The sequence below is a fragment of the Atta colombica genome, unplaced genomic scaffold, assembly GCF_001594045.1.
Source record: "Atta colombica isolate Treedump-2 unplaced genomic scaffold, Acol1.0 scaffold33, whole genome shotgun sequence".
Lineage (NCBI taxonomy): Eukaryota > Metazoa > Arthropoda > Insecta > Hymenoptera > Formicidae > Atta > Atta colombica.
In genome coordinates, this window is record NW_017259437.1 from 460111 (window position 1) to 465791 (window position 5681).

Genomic DNA, 5681 nt, shown 5'->3' on the forward strand with positions numbered 1-5681 from the left:
ACACACACACACACACACACACACACACACACACATTATATATAGTATACAGGGTGTTCCCACAAGATGGTACCAAATTTTAGAAGTATGTAGTACTCGTTAAAATAAATCAAAAAGTCTTAATGAACAGTACTCTGAAAATCTTTTATTTCTGAGTTATGAAGCATTTTCTTTTGTGAAAAATAAAAAATAAATTAATCTACAATAAATGTTCAATGTGCCTTCGATTTATGTCAATACACAATTCGGTATGTTTCGTCATTGAAGGTCAAAGATTCCAGGTTTATTTCGTATTTGTTGTTTCCAAATCTCTTAGTCAATTCATTCACGGATGTCCATATGTGACCGTCTAATTACGCAGGGATTGTTGTATTCAACTTTGGATTGTGTCTATTTTTATGTTATCTGAAAAATGGCTAATTTTTACACAAATTCTGAAATGATGGATATTCGTTTTATGTATGGCAGAGCAAAGGGCAATGCTCGAAAATACAACGCTTGTATCATATTGTAGCTTATCCCAATCACCAACAGTCAAATAGAAGAATGTTTAGCAAAATTCATCAACGCTTACATGGACCGGACAGTTCAAATCAAATTTAGTTGATTGCGGTAGACCGCGATTTGTTAGAATTCCTGCATTCGAGGAAAATACTTTACGCATAATTGAAGAAAATCCTGAAACATCTTGTCGAAAAATCGCCTTGCAAGAAAAATCAAGTCATCACACTGTGTGAAACATTTTACATGACTTTTACATCCCTATCATGTCCAATACGTTCAGGCTTTTCTACCAGTTGATTTGCAACGAATCACTTTTTGTCAATGGCTTCTTCATTGATACAATCAAGATCCACAATTTTTGTGCAATATTTTGTTTACTGATGAGGTATCCTTCACCAGGGATGGAATCAATAACGTTCATAACATACATGTTTGGGGAGATGAAAATCCTCATGCTGTCATAGCATCACGACATCAGCATCATTTTTCTGTAAACGTTTGGACAGGTATTTTTGGAGACCATCGGACCTTACATTTTGCCTAATAGACTAATAGGATAAGTGTAACTTAATTTTCTCGAAAATAATTTATTCGAACTTTTGGAAGATATTCCTTTATAACATAGCAATGAATGTGGTTCATGATGCTCCTGCCCATTTTCTCATTAATGTCAGACGCCATTTACCAATAATTTTCAAGAAAAATGGATAGGATGTAGCAGTCCAGTTGTATAGCCATCTCGCTCACTGAATTTTAATCTGTTGGTTTATTATCTATGAGGACACTTGAAGAGCATGGTCACATTATATATGGCACAGCATATATGCCACATTAGTTGATATAATAGAGGAATTGATTCAGAGAATTGAAAACTGTTGTCAACAAATACGGAATAAACCCGGAATCTTTGAACATGTTCGATCTTCAATGAGGAGACGTACCGAATTGTATGTTGAAATGAACGGAGAGCACATTGAACATTTATTGTAAACTTAAGTTATTTTCTATTTTTCACAGAAGAAAATGCTAACTCAGAAATAAAAGATTTTCGGAGTATTGTTTATTAAGATTACTTTTTGGTTTATTTTAACCAGTACTACATACCCCTAAAATTTGGTACCATCTTTTGGGAATATCCTGTATAGGTATTGGGTGTACAACTTTGCTTCCGTCGTTTTCCTATAGATGGCTTTAGCGGGAAGTGGTGATCGAAATAAATAGATCATAGACGTCATACAATAAACTTGGGCATCTGTCAACATAACCCCATAGAAACATTAGTCGATTTGTGTCTGCATCATAAAGTTATTCTCGATTGAAAATGTCAGTTTACGAGCCAAATTCTCGTCATTTGCGGGAGGTTTTAATTTTTTGCTTCAATATGAAGAAATCTGCGGCTGAGGCTCATCGAATGCTCTCAAATACTTATGGTGAAGCCGCTATTAGTGAAAGAACGTGTCGTGAGTGGTTTCAACGCTTCAAGAACGGTGATTTTGACATCCAAGGTCATGCTTTGTATTTGGTGGGACCAGCTCGGCGTAGTGTATTATGAACTGTTAAAACCGACTGAAACAATCACAGGCGATCGGTATCGAACGCAATTGATGCGTTTGAGCCGAGCATTGAAAGACAAAACGGCCGCAATACAACGAGAGACACGATAAAGTGATTTTGCAGCATGACAATGCTCGAACCCATGTTGCGAAAGTGGTCAAAACATACTTGGAAACGTTGAAATGGAAAGTCCTACCCCACCCGCCGTATTCTCCAGACATTGCTCCCTCTGACTATCACTTGTTTCGATCAATGGCACACGGCCTGGCTGACCAGCACTTCCGGTCTTATGAAGAAGTAAAAAATTGGATCGATTCGTGGATAGCCTCAAAAGATGATCAGTTTTTTCGACGCGGGATTCGTACGCTACCCGAAAGATGGGAGAAAGTAGTGGCCAGCGATGGACAATACTTTGAATCATAAATGTATAACCAGTTTTTTACAATAAAGCCTCGAATTTCGGAAAAAAACGGCGGAAGCAAAGTTGTACTCCTAATATATATCTATATATTAACTAGTTATTACCAATTCTATAAACGTGATTTACACGGAGCGACTTTTATTCGCTAGAAGTCGCGTTTAGTGACTTCATAGCGAATTCAATTCTACTAAAAACTTCTTCTAGATGTGGGTTTGTTCTTATAGCGCATAGTCGCGGCGAATACCGCTTTCGACGCTTATCACTGGCTTATTGCGAATTTCTTACTACTTCTCCAAAGAGAATTTTTAAATCGTCAGCGTGAAAAGACGAATTTTTCTGAAACGTCTCGGCCATTCAGATTATAAACATTAGAGAATAATGCTATATTTCGAGCCGCTTGTACTTTGTGACCAACTATTCGCTTGATCATTAGCGACCACTTAATGCTACGACTTATACGCGCTTGATTTTCATTCGCTAACGACAAAATTTTTGTATAAGAAGCTTTCATCAGCGAATTTGCGGACGAATTAAGAAATTTGCTTCAAGCGAATAGTAGCAGAGAGAATTCGCTGGCGAATTAATGACGTCACTAGACGCAGCTTCTAGCGAATAAAAGTCGCCTCGTGTAAATCACGCTATATTACATCTTTTTAAAACTATATTACTCCAATGTCCTTCTATCTTTTACGATTTTTTCCATTGAAGATTTCGATAATATTTTTTTTTAATACTTATTTATTATGTTATGTATGGGTTTTAACTTTTGATATATCTGTTTGTGTTTTGACTTTTTAATAATATTTTTTTTTTATATTTATGTACTCATTACTTTTGTATTTATTCGACTATGTATGCGGTCAATTTTTTATATTTCTTCTAAGCATTGCTGAAAAAAAATCTGTGAGTTCGAAACGTGTCTATGCTTGTTCATTTGTTATAATATTGAATAAAATTTATTTGTGTCATATATATATTTACTTTATTGCTTGTTTTTGACTATTTACCTTATATATATATATATATATTTATATTGTGTTGCATATATTACGAACTAAACTTTCATATATGTATTTTTAAATAACAAATTATGCATGTTAATTACGTATGCATAATTATGTATGCAGTATTTTTAAAAAATTCAGTTTTTTACTTTAATAGATTTGTTTATATTGATGTTGCGCTATAGGATCTCATTATATTTATTTTTAGAAAGAAATCTGATCTCAGAGAATCGAGATCTTTTTATTTTCCGATCAAAAGATCTTTCATAACTTAATTATTTATAAAATAATACGAATAGTAATCATTCGTGAAAACGTATTTAAGAGAGAAATAACTATTAGTTACTTTCTTAATCTTTGCTTTTTTTATATTTCTTCAATAATGATTATTTAATATATAATATAAGGCTTTTTTTTTAAATATAAGTTTTATAACTTTATGATTCCAAATTCAATAGCTTCTAAACTAGATGATTAGTTACGTACTCTGTCCTTGTTATGCTTGCGGTTTACATGAGTGAATGATAGCGAATGTTTCCTAGCAAGAAACACAGATAACACTGTGTAACTAGTAAATCATTCTTATTATTATTTATCAATGTTAAACAGAGACAATATGATCATTGTTACATTATATTACATTTATGTCTTTTGCTGGAAAATACTAAGCATCAGTAACTGAAGGCTATATGTATACGCGCAAATAGGCCAGCTGCTATTGACACTTTATGAACGTATAAATAAATATGGCTAGTAACTGCTCAAATAATATATAATAGGACTTCTAAGTATTCGGATATCTAGATATTCGGATATCCGAAATCGATTCCGATCCGAGAATTCAAAATTGTATTATTCGGGTAATCCGAATATCAGAATTATTCGGATCCGCGGATTTAAATTTGGATCCGGATCTAAATTCAGACTCGAATCTGAATTTGGCTCCGGATTTAGATTCATATCCAGAAAGAAAGAAAACATTGATGTATTAATGAATTTTAATATTTTAACATTTAACATAAGTTATTTTTTAAATAAAAATTGAATTTTGATTCACATTTTGATTATATAATTGAAGAAAAATAAAATTAAAAAATAAATATAGATTCACACAGAATTATACAAGCATTATACAAGCACAAAATTATTGCAATCCAACTAGATTTAAGGTATTTGTTTCTATAGGTTGTGTTTCTCACATCCTATGAGATTTAATCAATATTGTTTATAAATATAAATGTTTAGAACAGACTTTCAATCTTAAAATAATAATAACAAAGATGTACAAGGATAATAAGAGAAATATTTGTATTTCACTTTTACATTCAGATTAAATAATATGTATAATATAATAACTTTAATATATTTAATATTAGTTATTTATATATATATTTAGTCCGCATCCAAGCGAATTTGCTAAGTTTACTACGATTCTGGAACCGAATCTGAGAACCTGATCTGGGTTCGACTTTTACTATTCTAATCTCAGATTCGAATCTTAGAAAATTCGAATTTCCGGATAACCCGAATTTGAAGTATCACATTTATTTGGATAAACGTACGAATGTCCGGATAGCTTTAAATTTTATTAGCAAGTTAACAACTCGCATTGTGTAAACCAAGCTTTAAGGACCAATAGTTGATCTGTCTGTATCATGGGAGAAGATCAGTAGTAGAACAAAAATATATAAAGTAGCTGGCCTTGAGACTACTCAACCTTGCATGGTCGGCTAATCCCTTTACACGAAGCCTTTACACGAATATGATCTTTAACTACTGATGTTATCAACTCATATGTCAATTAACATATCACGTAAACCGAGCATTAAGATCTCTCTTACGTACTGTTTGGACAGCTATACCGATTCATATTGACTTGTGTATATTTATAAAGAGTCAATAGCTGATTTATATATTTGTACGTGAGAGAAGACAGTGGATAATAGAACAACAATATTTGAAATAGCTGGCTTGCTAGATACTGCTCAATTCACATGATTGTAAGTTGGTCAATCTATTTACATGAAGCTAGCATCTGATATTTTTAGCTAGCATTATCAATTCGTAAATGTACCAACTTGTATCGTATAAATCGAGCAATAGACACAATTTTATTATATTATTGTATTTATTATATTTATATTTATATATAATTTTTATAAGCATTTTATCTAAGTAAAACAATATTTTTGTTGACA

General features: G+C 32.3%; 1 protein-coding gene across 1 annotated transcript in view; it reads right to left on the reverse strand.

The window, feature by feature from the left end:
• Nucleotides 1-5681, reverse strand: part of LOC108690483 (inactive hydroxysteroid dehydrogenase-like protein 1) — a 14326-nt gene that overhangs the window by 5446 nt on the left and 3199 nt on the right. The window lies entirely within an intron of this gene.